This window comes from Dermacentor silvarum, chromosome 4 (genome assembly GCF_013339745.2).
Source record: "Dermacentor silvarum isolate Dsil-2018 chromosome 4, BIME_Dsil_1.4, whole genome shotgun sequence".
Taxonomy (NCBI): Eukaryota; Metazoa; Arthropoda; class Arachnida; order Ixodida; family Ixodidae; genus Dermacentor; species Dermacentor silvarum.
This window is the reverse complement of record NC_051157.2, coordinates 139,064,125-139,081,486: the sequence shown is the minus strand read 5'-3', so window position 1 is coordinate 139,081,486 and position 17,362 is coordinate 139,064,125.

Here is a 17,362-nt window from a genome sequence, read left to right as displayed (position 1 = left end):
AGTTGTTCGAGCAGAGGACTTAGGGCTTTAACAAAGATTTGTAAAGTCAATTATGTTCTGCATTCTACGCGCGCGCGTGCCCGCACGCACGCACGCACGCACACACACACACACACACACACACGCACACGCACACATACGCACACACACACACACACACACACACACACACACACACACACACACACACACACACACACACACACACACACACACACACACACACACGCACACATACGCGCACACACACACACACACACGCACACGCACACATACGCGCGCACACACACACACACACACACACACACACGCACACGCACACATACGCGCGCACACACACACACACACACGCACACATACGCGCACACACACACACACACACGCACACGCACACATACGCGCGCACACACACACACACACACACACACACACACGCACACATACGCGCACACACACACACACACACACACACGCACACACATACGCACACACACACACACACACACACACACACGCACACGCACACATACGCACACACACACACACACACACACGCACACATACGCGCACACACACACACGCACACATACGCGCGCACACACACACACACACACACACACACGCACACGCACACATACGCACATACGCACACACACACACACACACACACACACACACACACACATGCTTCGTAGGAATGTGGTATTGACATCTGATAGAATGTCCTGCCTAAGTCAATGCTCTGCATAACTTCAGCTAGCGCTTTTTCCGCTCTCACCTAGCCCACGTTCTTTTACGTTCTGTTACACTGCAACTACTAGAACCAGTAGCGCACCCAGGATCAATACTAGGCGGGGGTGCCAGTTTGCCAATACCATCGAAACAGCACTAATTTCAATTTCTTCACGGGAAATTGTCAAAAAATTCGATTTTTGCGCAAGTTTGCGAGTGTGCAGACGATTGCGCGTCTTACATCTTAGTTGCAGTACTCAAAGACGCAAGGAAAGAAAAGGGTTAAACAAAAGGGGGGGGGGGCGTAACTCGGCCTCAGGGGGGGGGGGGGTTACAACCCCCCCCCCCGTCGGTGCGCCACTGACTAGAACTGTTTGGTCCATTTCGCCCTCCCTGCCTACAAGGCAGTCGGTTTTGCTTATCTCACCCGCTGGTCAGTGCGTTTCGTGTGAGTTTCGCGCAACGCGCCGTTTCGCTTCTCTCTCGTCCGTCTGCTGAGGACTTCGAGCGTAATATTTTATGGTTTCTTTGTTGCTGTTCACTCGCTGCGTGCCTCGTACCTTCCGCGCTTTTCTCTCAACTCGGGAGTTTCCTGTTATTCCACACTCATCTTCTCGAGTGCATTTCACCGCCATTCCTTGACTGGCGATTACCGCAAAGTTTCCCGCTACTGCTAAAAATCTCGGCAAATTAAAATGATTTTGTCCGGAATCCCCCACGTTTATTAGGTGTAGGCAGTCGTTGCTGAAACAACCGGCATTTCTAGGAGTGCGTGCCGCCTCTGCTTGGTAGTTTAGCGATTCAGTAGGTGGCACTGTTGCGCAATAATTTATCCCGTGGGCCTGGCCTTCCAAGGCGCAACTGAAAGACGGCACTCGCGCGGCTATGCGACTCGTCAGCTAATTTATGCATTTCTGTGGCTGACAGGGCAGCATGGTTTGATATTGGCAGAAAATATTCGATGACGCAAAAAAAAAAAAAACGAAAAAAGAACCTATCGTCTTCAGTGTATTACGGGGAAGTCAAGCGATGCTATTAACCGTGAGCGAGAAATTGCGCATTTGGCTTGCTTGTCAATGCTGCCTACGTTTTCTTTCCTTTTATCATTCCGCCGAGCCGATTGATACCGCTGTCCCGCGGCCATAAACTTGACTAAGCTTGAGACAACTTTGACGTTCTGCCATCTACAGGCCTTAAGGAGCCCGTCAAACTTGAGCAACGGCTGTATTGCCGACTACTACGTTTAGTCGTGGCATAACCACGTGGGCACTCAAATAGCTCGTCTGCCTTTCTCTTGCTGTCATTTTTTTTTTGCCAGGTAGTAATCAAAGCGAAAAAGAAACGCAGATATCTTTCGTTGTATGTCTGTGCTTGACACAAGTAAAAGCTAATAATCTACTATGAAGACGCACCGGAACCACACGTGAAAGCACTTAAATGTCCTAGTGGACGCGCACACAGCGAGTGCTACTCGAGTATAACGGTAAAAGAAACCTACATCCCAAAATTGGGCGCCCTGTGTTTTGGTTTATGTTTACTTTAATGATTTAAGAAATCAGTCACAATATGGTCATAGCAGAGCTTTTCCTAAAGCTAATTCTTCAGACATACTGAAGTATTATGGCGCAAAAAGAAATTAATAAAAAAAGCGAAAACAAAGAAATCCACATTGACAGGACGGGCACCCGTCCTGTCAATGTGTCCTTCCTCGTTCTCAATTATTTTTTTTTTCGCGCCGCAACACTAACTCCAATACATTTGCATGGAAATTGGTAAGAGAGAATTAGAACCGAGTCAAGCCTATAACGAAGTTCACTTTTTTTACAGAGAAGGCTGCTCGCCAAGAGTGCTATGACGCGGCCGGGTTCATGCATGCGACGCCACGAGTTTATAATCCCATAGTATTGGACGGCACAGGAGAGCACGTAGATAGTCTTGTGTATACAAGCCGGTAGATTAGGTTAGCCTAGATTAGATTTGATTTAAATTAGAGATTGGGTGGGGAAGTTGCAAGCATTTGCTTCTTGCCACTACATTTCACATCTATTTTAACTAAGGTGATACGAGTGACGCAAATTACATCTAAACGACGCTGATGGACATGAAACAATAAAGAGACGAAAAAAAGGAACAAATAGTATAGGACGCAGTATGCCGCACTGAAGCGTGAGGTTAGGTTAAATTAGGAAAACAAAAGCGAGGAAAATGGTACAATTTCAACACACATGCACAGCTGTCAGCCCTTCGATGCTATCATGGCACGTAACCAAAACAAAAAACGAAAAAAAAATGCAGCAGATTTAACGCACCTTGTAGGAAACTACAAGCAGGGAAGCTGTCCTTAACCGCCGCCGTGACTCAGCGGCTATGGTTTTGCGCTGCTCAGCTCGCGGTTGCGGGTTCGATTGCCTACCAAGGCGGCAGCATTTCGATGGGTGCGAATTGCAGAACCGCCTGTGTTCGTCGATTTAGGCGCACGTTAAACAACCCCAGGTTATCAAACTTAATCCGGAGTTCCCTCACTACGACATGCCTTACAATCTTATGCGTGGTTACTGCACGTAAAACAACAGAATTTTTAAGCATGAAATGCTTTTAGCTCCCGTTGCCGGCGACCTTCAAGTGACCTTGAGCCAAAAGCCGGATCCGTATTCCAGGCACTCAAACAAGAACATCCGGGCATAGTTGCGGGAACAAAACTAGATCACCCAGGCAACCAGTTAGAAGTTAAGAAAATGTGGTTTCTGACCTCCAACCCTTTGTACAGGACCGCATTACATAGGCTAGTTACTGCCCAAACAAGTTACAAAAAATATTGCTTCCGAGTTCTTCCTAATGTTTCTTCACAATATCACTCAAGCTGTTAATTCTGGTACGCTGAAGTTTTATTTGTAATTTCCAATATCGACGTCCAAAGACAGACACAGGGCACTATGCACTTGACTGTCATCTTTTGGTGATGAGATGGGGTTTCCTGTCCTCTTTTGAACGCCAGCGGTCCGTGAGTTCCGCGGCGCGGGTTTTGCGGAGCGGGCTTTACGTCGCCTCGAGAGATGGCGCCACGCTGCGTGGCGCCTCCTTCAGGCGCTTTTCTTCTTCTAGCTTGGCAGTGCGCTCTCTCTCACGGGCGTCTTTTGCTGCCTGTCGTGCCGCCTTCAGCCGGTTTTCGTCTTCTAGCTAGGCAGCGTCCATATGGACCAGTGCACATTATGGCGTGCTGCAGTGTGGTGTGGTGTGGTGTAGTGGGGTGTGGTGGGGTGTGCCGTTGCGAACATGCACTACACCCATTTTAACATTGTGGCTAGTATCATCTCGAACCAATCTGCTTTGCCGGTAGCCATTTCATGCTTACATCTACTCTCGATAGCGGGAGATCCAGCAATTAAAAACAAAAATTCGTCGGCCCTTCAACTCCGTGAAGATGGTTAACTAGCGAAGCTGAAACGTGCGACCCCGGTGTTTATCACTGAGGTAATTCCAAGGGTCCATTAAATTATTTCTCAAGTATGAGGTTGCACACACGTTCGGCTGCGACGAAGAAAACGACGTCACTGATGGTATGCCCGCAGCCCGCCGTTGTCGCTTGCGTTCGATGTCTCGAGTTTGCTCTGCGGCGTGGTTAGCAGCATTCGCCCGCCCCATTGCCGCTTGCGATTCTTCGAAATTAAATTGCTTCAAAGTTCAATCTGTCCTTTACGTAAGACAATGAATGGCTCATACCTCCTTAAGCAATGGCTCATACCCCCGTAAACGCGGCCTCCCCATTACGACGACAGAAGAGAAGTGAAATTCTACGCTGGAATGATTAGCGGCAACGCAGCCAGCTGCGGAAGAAGACGACGACGTTCGAGCCAATGCTGATGATGATAGTTTTCTGTGGGTAACCGAAGGCCTTTGCTATGAAGGACCTTCCTGATCCGTGGCTGCTGAGTGGCCAGCAGAGCAGCTCGATGCTGTAACCATTAGGCAACAATCCCACGTGTGCTTGTATTGCACCCACGATAACTGACTCTTCAATATGATCGCCGCGTGTGTCAAATTGCGTATCACGGGTGTGCGAGAGCAGATGCGAAGGGGGCTGCGTTTGAACAGCTTGTAACGTGAATGATGTGGTTCGGGCGAGGGCCTTCTATATGACTTTGCACTGGTATTGCAGTTTTACCAACGTTTATCCATTTAAACAAGGATTTGCGGTATGTACAAGGTGCTTTGAATCTGTGGAAATTTTATTGAACCATGACATTCTTGTAGTTGTTCTTATTCTATCATTTCTAGCAATTTAACTTGAGTACTCGTTGTCGCGTCACTTCCTTTTATCCCTGTCTCTTGCAGGTAGCGCAATTGTCGCGCATTTCTTGCACGAAATTTGTTTGACGCAAGCTTGGCCGTTAGACAACTTGGCGATGATTCCGTGTCACATCATTCGTCGGAGCGGAGCGTCGGCGTTACGTATAAACTTATGCATGGCCGTCCTTACTCGGAGATTTCGAGAAGGCACGCACTCAGCTCCGTATCGTGATTCCCATGGCGGTGAAGACAAATTCAGCTCTCTAGAAGCGTGCTATAGATTAGCTGAAACAGCAGCATCAGTGGATCGAAGGCCCAAGCTGTGACGAGAAACGCGGATAAACTGGCCGTTATCGATAGTGACGAAAAAAACCCGGCAGATCCCCGGCCTGTGGGAATCGATGTTATGTGCAGTAGTGTGTGGGGAGGCTACCAAGTTAACAAAACGACCATGAGAGCACCAAGACGTAGGCGTCTGTTTCATGACCTACATGACACGCATGTGATGACATTCATGTCATGAGTCCTCAGGAGTCCCTTTAGCTACTCCTAAGAGACCTTAAGGCCTTAGTCATGCTCATCACTATGACTTCGACCATCAACCTTTAGCGTTTTGCGTCACTTGGTACCACATCTGAACACATTCCATTGGTTTTTGAGTGTTAATCTTTTTTCGCTGAGTCATTGTAACTTTTGCTGAGTCATGCTCATGACTATGACTTCTACGAGCATCCTTTAGGGTTTCCTTCACTTAGTACCCACGTCCGAACCCATGTCAGTGGTTTTTTAGTGTTAATCTTTTTCGCTGGGTCATTGTCATGACCTACATGACACGCATGTTATGACATTTATGTCATGACCTATCACTTAAGTTCCCCATACACTCCTGTCATACTATGCCAATTTTGCTACCTACCAAGTTCACGAAACGACCATGAGAGCACCAAGACGAAGGCGGCTGTTTCATGACCTATGTGACACGCATGTCATGACATATCATTTATGTTCGTCATATACTCTTGCCATAGTAGATTTTGGTAGATACCAAGCTAACGAAACGACCATGACAGCACAAAGACGTGGGCGGCTAGATAGATAGATAGATAGATAGATAGATAGATAGATAGATAGATAGATAGATAGATAGATAGATAGATAGATAGATACTGTCAAAGTATCAAATGTTCGCCAAGAAATTCTTCGTATTTAATAGTCACCTAACCTGATTCAGTCACTCAGGTATGCTATACGTGCTTGTGATTCTAGCATTTTTGCATACATCTCTTTCATCCTTTTTCTCTTCCTCAAAACTTCGCTATCTACCTTGTACCTCGATGATGATGATGATGATGATGATGATGATGATGATGATGATTTATTGGCATCCCCTTTGAAACGGGGAGCACAAGTTGAGCAAAAGTTGAGCACAGCGCCGCCCCTCGACTGAAGAAGACACTGTGATTCTCAAGAATTGCCGTGGAGCATCAATGAAGTGCAGTGACCTCGAAGCCGATGTCGAAGATAGCGCAGTCTAAAAAGAGCCTATCCCGAATGTAGTGCAGTCTAAAAAGATGTGGGACGATTGCAAAGTGGCCTAAATATGTGGACCAATATCGAAGTATACAGTACAGTTTAAAGATGTGGGCCGTTCCCCATGGGTATAGTGCCACTGGGCATGTACCGCTCATCAACGAACCTATTGAACGCCTACTTGGGTCGCTGGGTATGAACATGAACATCAACATGAACAAACACCACCATGTCCTGCACTCCGTCTCAGCTCGCAACACGTCGCAATAGCAATAAAATGTCGTTACAGAGCAGTTATACAGCTCATAAGAACCATTGTCTACCAAACCAAGGGCACGCTTCGCAAAAACGCAGACGTCAACTCAATGACATTGGGAGCGCCTCAATTTTTACGTCTGCTTCTCTTACAGCGACAGCAGTCGTAAGCTCGACACTGTGCTTGCCTTGTCCGTCCGTGATCCTCTCCATTGTGCCAACGTCGTCAGGCCATCTCCTCATCCCCAGTTTTACCATCGCCGTATGGCAAACAAAAACGAAACATCAACCCACCACTTCCGCTACTGGGGATCAAACACGTGTTCATGAGGTAATGTGCAGCTTGGATCTGGACACTGAGCAATCACTCAGTGTCCGCACTACGTAATTTCAGCAGGGTTTTGTGCGCGGAGTAGTCTCTGTAAGTGGTGGCGTGTGTACACATATTTAGGAAGCAGGCTGAACTATAGCAGACGAAGGCGACGTTCCCTGCATCGCAAAAAGACCTTCATATTATTGCTGTGCTCACTGTAAGAATTTGCTGGTGTCGCAATAAAAGATTTGAAAGCTGGAGGAGCCACTATAGAATGCTTATCTCTCTTCCCCATCAATCTGTCTTACTGCGACTCGCTCATTCTCGAATGTTAACCAAAACTAACTCTTCCGCCTGCCACTTCTGATCTGTAGAGACATACGCTCACGCAAATGATTCAAAGTGCGCTGACGGCAGCTCACGCTTTGCAGCGAGGGCAGTGATGTTGCGGACAAGCACGCGTTTTCTACTATATCGCGTCCACCTTAGCAACAAGTGCCGCCTTTACCGAAGGTTCGGCATGACGTTGGACAGCATCGAACAAGTAGCGTTCCCTTGCAATTCACGGTTGCAAACGCAAGCGGGTAGGCAGTCAATTTGCATGGAATAATTTCATCATTATCATCATGATCAGCAGCAGCTGCTGCCTATTTTACGACCAGTGCCGGACGAGAGCCCCCTATCAGCAGTCTTCATTCAACCCTAGTCTATAGCGTCAGTTGACTCCATGCTATGCCTGTAAATTTTAATCTCATCGCCACATCCGATCTTCTGCCGTCCTCAACTGCGTATTTCTTTCCTTGACAACCATTTAGCAACCAGTTATCTGCTCTGCGCATTACACGACCTGCCCAAGTGTTTGGCCAATGAGCAGCTCGACGTAAACAAGATGCGTGTTCGAAGCGGTGCATATTCCGGCGATACAGGGCATGCATGCAAGAGAATCATCCACGCTGCTACATCAATAAACACAACGCTTATTGGGTATAACCCAGGCAACTCGTGTAAAAAAAAAGAAGAAAAAAGAGAGAGAGGCATACACGTTATAACAGGCCATAAGAACCGTTTTGAGTGCGCTCCTTAAACGGTTCTCTAGCCTCTAGCGACGGCGAGACGCTGTGCGAACACCCTCGACATCGAAACCGTGTCTGCTCGGGAGACGGCGATAGTGGGCGGGCGCAGGAAATCAGAAGTGAAACAACGGAGCCATTAACGAGCCTCGTCGTGCTTCACCAAGGGCAGGATAAGGCGAAAAACACAAGGAAGGAAAAAAAGTATGGAAGAAAGAAAGAAAGAAAGAGAGAAAGAAAGCGTAGCTATAGGAGCTATAAAAAAATAAACGGTAAAAAAAGGAAGGGGAGACGCGATTCCACGAAGTTTGCGGTCCTCATCCCTGGGCTCGGTGTCAAGGTTGTCGGGGCGGCACGGCGAACGGGTTGAACGCTTCTCTTTCAGGTCGGCCGCCGCCGAGCCTGCTTTATTGCTTTCCTTTTACTGTCCTCGTTCAATGCCGCTCCCTGCTATGACGTAGCCGCTGCACGACGCAGGAACCAGTGCCGCTATACCTGGAGAATGCGCAGAGTGCGTGCCTTTCAAACGAGGAATTTTCCGACGTGGAAACGGAACTATACTCGAGAAAAACGCTCGTCTCGCTTCGGCAATGCACATTTGCCTGGCATTAAAGTTCGCCGACTTATTGCGGATTGTTTATAGAGGCTGCATGCTTTCACTTCAGCTTCAATATAACGATCTTGAAGGTTTAAGGAAGCCCCTTGATGGTCTTTTAAATGTGTGACGTACGGACAGGGACGAAGGAATACGGGTTCCGCGAGAAAGTCGAATGGCAGCCTGATCACGTACACTAGTAGGCGTAGCGTACTATTCGCGGTGTATTATCCGACAATTGAATTTATTATTTGAAACTAATTCAAATGTTGGTATAATGCATGTATTTATTAACGCGATTAGCATTTTTAGGTAACTTTGTGCACTTTCCGGGGTCAGTCAGTCGGTCGGTCGGTCGGTCGGTCGGTCAGTCGGTAGTCCGTAAAGTCAAGTCAAGTCAAGTCAAGTCAAGTCAAGTCAGTCAGTCAGTCAGTCAGTCAGTCAGTCAGTCAGTCAGTCAGTCAGTCAGTCAGTCAGTCAGTCAGTCAGTCAGTCAGTCAGTCAGTCAGTCAGTCAGTCAGTCAGTCAGTCAGTCAGTCAGTCAGTTTATTCTGTTCTGTCTTCAATAAAAAGATTGCGTAATTCAAGTGATTGGTACATATCGAGACGCGAGAAACAACGCGCCAGGGCGGGACGAAAGCGATTCCTTCGTTCTCTTCGTCTTGTCCATGAGCTGTTCCTCACATTGGAATCCTCCTTTCACGGGATGAACGACATGCCATAGTAACGTCAAACTTGGCAGTATTTCAGGCCTTCGTCTAACTTGCGCTGATTTCATGAATAGTGTGCTGATCTCATCTTATTACGCTGACTGGAAGAACAGATATCGCGTACTGTTGTTCTACACGCAGCCTCTAGCTCTTGGGTCTACAAATTTAGGATGGTGGCGGTGTCGTCGGCCACGTGTTCACCATAGGGATCGATCTAGCCATTTGCAAGTGCGTCTCGTACTTCAGTACGCATTGGCCGCTACTATATCAATAATGGGTGGCATTCATGCGGCTGAAGAGGCATCAAAGAAAAGAAAATAGCAATAAAGAATAGCACTAAAGGAAAAACTTGGAGGGCGCTTAAGCTTCGCCTTGAGGAGTGGAACGCGATAGCATTAAAAGATCCCTGACTGCTTCTCACCCTTCCCGGCAGCTGCAGCTTATGTAACCGTAATGTTTACTGAGAAACGATGGTGGTGAATGCTTTCGCACGAAGGCGAGCTCTCTTGTTACATAGAAACACGGCTTTTTGTGTGGGCCTATCCCGGGATTAGTGCACAGCCATGCCAAAAAATTACATCATTTTCAGGTTGTTTCTGTTATCGTTTCGCACTTTTAATACTTCAGTCTAAGAAGATTTAACATAAAAGGCGTGCGCTGTCGGTGTTTTGTTTCATGACATTTGTTTGTGGGCTGTCATTCTCAAAATGCCCAGAAATAACTTTGTCGAGAATGTAAGACAAAGTATGAGCGATTTTAGTGATACGATAGTGTGGCAATATTGTTATGAGCCGGTTGTCCGGCGGACAAAGAAGATGCTAAAGCATAGAGCCGATGAGACGAGGAAGAAGTGAAACTGTCGTTCGCCATCTTTGTTGTTGCTGTCCAACTTTTAGTCTCCTTGTACATAGTGTAAATAAGCCCCCTTTTCTGTAAATGTCCCCGTGACATCTTGGTGGAGTTGCGGGGTACATCATGAGCACATCACGGAACTTCGCAGCGGAAATCTCGTGGGCCCTTCGACCATGTCCACTGAGAGGCCCGCTGCTTCGGCTTCGGCTACCACAGCACCGACTGTCTTGACTCAACTCCGGGACCCTGGCGCCTTCTCGGGCGCTGACAACATAAGGACGTCGAAGACTGGCTAAAAGAATACGAACGCGCCAGCAAGAGCAACCAGTGGGACCCGGCTATAATGCTGGCTAACATCATTTATTACCTCAAGGGAACGGCCCGTGTTTGGTTCCGAACACACGAGGAGGAATTGACCAGTTGGGACACTTGCAAGCAAAAACTGCAGGAACTCTTTGGGAAGCCAGCGATGCACCAACGGCGGGACATCTTGGCGTGTCACGCACATACGACCGCGCACGCCGCCGTTTCTATTGGCCTGGGATGTGCCGCTCAGTGTGCCGTTACTTGGGCTCATGCGACCTTTGTCAGCGCCGAAAAAAGTTGACTCTGCCGCCTGCAGGCTATCTTCAGCCTCTGGACATTCCGTACGAGCCTTTTCACCGTGTCGGCCTCGATTTACTTGGTCCGTTTCCCCTATCCGCCTCTGGAAACAAGTGGGTCACCGTTGCCACAGATTATGCGACGCGGTTTGCCATTACGCGTGCACTTCCCACTAGCTGTGCCACCGACGTTGCAGACTTCTTGCTGCATGACGTCATACTCCAGCACGGAGCTCTTTGGCAACTGCTCACTGACCGCGGCAGACAGTTCCTGTCCAGGGTGACCGATGACATTCTAAGATCCTGCGCGACGCAACATAAACTGACTACAGCCTACCATCCACAGACGAATGGCTTGACAGAACGCCTGAACCGCAACCTTACCGACATGTTGGCCATGTATGTGTCTGCCCACCACCACGACTGGGACGCTGCACTACCCTTTGTGACATTCGCGTACGGCACTTCCAGGCACGAGACCGCGGGTTATTCGCCGTTTTTCCTCTTATACGGTTGAAACCCTACATTGCCCATGGACACCCTGGTGCCTTCTTCTGGGTGCCCACCCACTGAATATGCTCGAGAGACTGTTGCACGTGCCGACCATGCACGTCAAGTTGCTCGCACTCGATTTTCTGAGTCCCAAATTCATCAGCAGTCTCACTACAACAGCCACCACAGGACCACCCACTTTGTCCCTGTATCGCTCGTTCTCCTGTGGTCCCCAGCACGACGTGTCGGCTTATCCGAAAAACTGCTCTTCCAGTACACCGGTCCATATCGCGTGTACCGCCAAGCGACTGATGTCACCTATGAAATCGCTCCACTACTGCCTTCGTCATCATCTGCTCATCCCCACAAGGACTGTGCACACGTTGTCCGTCTCAAGCCCTATCGTGCCCCGGACACCCCTTAATACCTTGTGCGCTAGTTTTATTTTTTCATGTAGCCTTCGATTATCTGCACCGAGTCGGTGCTTTCGCCGCCGGATGGTAGTGTTATGAGCTAGTTGTCCCGCGGACAAAGATGCTGAAGCATAGAGCCGATGAGACGAGGAAGAAGTGAAACTGCGGTTCGCCATCTTTGTTGTTGCTGTCCAACTTTTAGTCTCCTTGTACATAGTGTAAATAAACCCCCTTTTTCTGTAAATCTCTGCGTAACAATATAACCCGCATATACCGCATGTCTATAGCAAGGTGTGGCATATACTATCGGCCAGAAAAGTTTACGGACCACGGGATCTCAGAAAACGCTAAATATCCGAGCAGCCTTTAAAAGTAGCCAGTAAAACCGTACATCACAATGTTGTTCGCATATACCAGTAGAGGCTGGAAATGGAAATACCAGGCTGCATATTGAGGAGGAGGAGATATTCAGCTTTTTGCCAGAGACCTTGGTCCGTAAACTTTTTTGACCTGATAGTACATATTGCAGTAGAGTGGCAAGTTGGACTAGTTGGTGGATGTTAATCTTATAAAACGGGGATACTGCGCTATAAAAGCACGGATAACAGAAGTATGAGTGGACAGAACGCGCGCAGACTCACAACTGAATTTTATTGAGTGAAAGATGACATATATACAATGAACAAAAATGACCTCATCATGCTCAGTGGCCATTCAAAACGCTGCCGTCATATTCTTGCGTCCAGAAATTGCACCTCACAATCAATCAGCCAGGCACCACAGGAGGATCGCTAACACATACGCGTGCTTTCTCTTTTATAATGTACGCCTCGAACAACTCCCGTGTATACGACGGTTCCTATGGCGGTATAAAATCTTAGTTTTTTTCTAGAAGTGCAAGGCACACCTTGTTTGTCTCTTTTTCACAAGCGCTGCAATGTTTTGCTACGTGTGACCAGTCATCTGACGAGTATTCCGACTTAGCAAAACATTGCAGGGCTTGTGAAACAGAGAGAAAGAAGGTGCGCCTTCCACTTCTAGAAAAAAAAACTACGATTTTATAACGCCATAGGAACCGTCGTATACACGGTAGTTGTTCGAGGCGTACATTATAAAAAAGAAAACACATCTATGTGTTAGCGATCCTTCCGTAGTACTTGCAACCGGATTTTCTGCGACACAGGGCCCTTAACTAATAAAAAAAAATTCCCACGCGTTTGCCTCGTCTATTCCTTTCAGAAGTGATTCTCATGAGAGATAATCATCAAGGATAATTTCTTAATTTTTTACATCTCATTTTCAGGTTTCGTTACGAGGTTTGAGTCATCGATAACTGCTTTCTAGCTCTTTTTTACGGAATCACAAAAAGGTCACCATAGAGCTTCGGAATTTTCCGGTGTGCTTCCAAGGTCTGTACGCCCTGTGTTTTCTTCAATAACCCAAGCCGGCTATTCTGTAAGGCGACGTTTCCATAAACCAAGCGGCTTTTCGCAGAAACCAGTCAAAACATTTTGTTCAAGATGCAAATCCCAAGTTCCAGATTCAAATAGCAAGAGCAACTCTAGATCGGAAACCCCGTCGCTCGAGCTTTGTAGCATCCTGTTTACGGTCTTCTACCCATTCTCGCCACCTCCGAAGGCTGTATGCAGATACATATGCAGGCGCGCACGGGAAACACGAGAGCGTTGCCACGCGAGCGGCGTCAGGCCACCCGGAGCCTGTTTGTCGCATCTACAACGGTCTTGCTTCCGAGTTCACGGCCACGCGAATGTGCGTCAGAAAACCCCTGGCGCCCAAATTAGTTTTTTTTTCTTTTTTTTTTGCTCGCCCTTGCTGCTGTTGCGCGTTCGACGTCGCCCCACAATGCACATGCCTGGAAACTTCTCGCTTGCTGGTAGCTACCCGCACACCGCACCCACTCTGCATGCTGCTGCTGCTGCTGTACCCCGCAAGGCTGCAGCATGGTTCCGTGCACTGGCATATATACGGTATAGCTGACGGCGTGTGCTGGCACACATCCGTCGCACGCTTTCAATTTCAGCGCGCGTGTGTGTTTGTATGTGTGTGAACTATAGTGCGTGCGGAAGTGTACGTGTGCATGCGCGCGCGCGTGTGCTTGTGTGTACGTGCTGCTTTACATCCGGAGTTGCTGCCCACACTTTGGCCTGCGGAATTTTGTGACTTAGTGTGCTCTAAGCTCTAGTTCACTGCACCTGGTGTTACTTTTTTATCGGTCGCGAGCGCTACGGACATTTGCCAAACGGGAAGACCACATTGATTTCTTCTACAGAGAGCAGAAAGACATTGGAAAAGAGAGAAAAAAATGTTATACTGGGTTTTCAATGTAAAACTAAAGCTAATTTTAACAATAACGCTGCGCAAAACCTGCTTCTACAGGCGTTTTATGTGCTTGGCGGGCACCATTTCTTGCAGACCATTAATCAAACGCATAATTAACATAAACTACCTAATTAGCGGTGGGATGAAGGAAGGAAGAAATAAAGGAATTAGGGAGGGAAAGGTAGGGAGATCAACCAGATCAGCATCCGGTTTCCTACCTTACATGATGGGAAGGGGGTAAAGGGTTTACAGAAAGACAGGGGAAGGGCAAAAGAGTCGATAGCAGCGGGGACAGGTTAGGCTGCCTAGCACGCCAACAATCAGTCACTGAGGACAATGGATTCTTTAAAGTGAAGCAACGCCCGCGCTGCCAGCTTTATCAATTAATTTATTACCTAGTCCCTGAGGCGATCTGTAAACATTTTTTTTCATAATCTTTTTTTTTTTTACTCATTTAGTTTGAATAAAGACGTTTTGTTACTGAGCCATTTTATACCACTGCAGGGAGCCTCCACGCTGCTCACGAGAACCACCATGTGACGCTTCGAGAGACGCCGTCCAAACAGCCAGAACCACGACTATAGAGTAGAAGAAGCCGCACAAGCACATCGTCACATGTAGAAAGGCAGCACGAAGAATAACGTCACTGCTTGGCGAGCGTTTGGTCTGAGCGCACCATGGAACAATTCGCAGCAAGAGATGACTATGCCAGCCGAAAAAAAGAAAGCATTCTGAAAATATGCGAGTAATGCGTCGCATGTGCAAGATCGCGAGATCACCAGAAGCCTACTTACAAGCAGCCGAGTCTTCGGAAACACGCGATCGAATGACGATGACACTGCAGTCCCTCTTGCCCACAAACACGCCGCACTAACTAACACCAGCCCAACACGAAGAAACTATATGTATAGTTCGAGCCCCGCGAGCTCCGCCGAAACTTAAATTATGACGTGATGTGTTTATCTGTTGTGTTTTTGTTTTTGTTTTTATTAAGGGTAGATTTCGAGCTCTCCCCTTTCTTAGTGAATCAGGGTCCCGAAACTCTACTTTTTCGCATCACTTGCATCAAGAGTGGATACAACAATGGATTATAGTTGCGTTGACGAGCGGAGTCACCCGTTCTTACGCCACAAATTTATAACAGCAAAACGGACACGACAGCAAATGATGGAGCTGATAGACCCCAATCCAGATATACCAGACAAAAGTGAACACATTGGACTGACTTCCTGCACATGCGCTTAACCACCTTTAGTCAAGATGAACCAACAAGCTCACATCGCCACCCTTGACGGAGCACCCTTCTACAGGGTCTCCCATATCGCAAGCCGTTTTAAGACTGGTAATATCACTCACTCACTCACTCACTCACTCACTCACTCACTCACTCACTCACTCACTCACTCACTCACTCACTCACTCACTCACTCACTCACTCACTCACTCACTCACTCACTCACTCAATGAATGAATGAATGAATGAATGAATGAATGAATGAATGAATGAATGAATGAATGAATGAATGAATGAATCAATCAATCAATCAATTACAAGCCGTCGTGGGTAAGTGACTACAGCGATGTGCGGCAGAGCACGATGTCGCGGGTTCTATCTTGGCCGCGGAGGCCGCGCGTCGATGTGGGCGGAACTCTCGCGTGCCGTGCTTTAGGTGTACGCTGGAGAGCCTCGAAGGAGTCAACATTAATCAAGAGTCCTCCACTACGACGTCCCTCATAACGCTGCAGTTACGGGGCGTTTAAACCCCGCCGTTTTATTTATTTAAATTTATTTACTTAGGAAAAACAAAAAAGCTCGGCACCGTCTTGGCAGTGCAATTCATTGTTATAGCCTAATACTTTACTTCACTTAACAAATCTTACCAGAACACTTAATGATTCTTCAGTGCACCGCCATTAAGAACCGCAGCCAATCCTTCCAAACGAGGCCACAGTCTAGTGATGCAAGACTATCGGTAAATTGACTATCGGTAGCAACGATAGTTTTTTTTAAACTATCCATAGTGTAAGAAGGCAATTGAAAGTATTACTAGCGATAAACTATGGATAGTATTGTCGATACTACTATCGATAGGGTTACCATCGATAGTGCTGTCGGTGTTACTATCGATAGTATACCATCGGTAGTTCTTGTCCGTCCTTGTATGTACAGTACGTATGTACATTCGTGAGCAGACTTGTTTAGAGCGCTGGAGTGCTGTGCTGCGGAACAAATCATAGTGCGCAACTGCTCTGTCGAGGCCAACGTGCTCGTTTCTTGCTTTTATGTCTATGCAGCTTCGATTCGGTTCAAGCACTGACCTTGCAACCCAGCAAGCATACGTGCGGAAGTAATAATTCCACTCGACACCCATGTACTTAGATTTAGGTGCACGTTAAAGAACCCCAGGTGGTCCAAATTTCCGGAGTCCCCACTACGGCGTGCCTCATAATCAGATCGTGGTTTTGGCACGTAAATCCCATAATTTAATTTTAAATAATTCCACTGGAATTCATCTCAGAAGCAGGCGCGCCAAACCATACGTCTTGGGTCTCTGTTGCCAGCACAACAAGGACATTTGCAACACTAACACTTTGTCCAGCAACTGTACGTAGGGTACATCTGCAGAGCTCAGTGATGGGTAGACTGCGATAACGAAGAGTCCTGTCATAGTTACCACCCCCTCCACCATATACCACGCACTCCGGGAACCAAGTTTATGCTGCAATGAGTTCGCGCGGTTGATTTCATACTATCGATAGTACTATCAAAATTACCATCGATAGCGCTATCGATAGTGTTCTTTTTACCATCGAAAGTTCGATAGTGACTCAACTATCGATAGTATCGATAGTACTATCGATAATTCTGCATCACTACCACAGTCTCGACGAGTGTCCGTTGTCGCTGCAGTGAGAAAGATCCTCGTAATGTTTGTCTTGACGACGATGGCTCTAGTATATTTACGACCACACGCCGCTTGTACATGTAAGCAGCGGTTACGCAGAACAAGCATAAATGTAGCATAATAGCACAACAGGCATAATAGCATAACAAGCATAAATCAAGTACTTTAAAGCAGAAGTGCATATTGCTGTGCTCTTCTGTATACTTTATTCCTGTTGGTTCCAACCTATCTGTCAGCAGACATGACTGCTATCAAAGACGGTGAC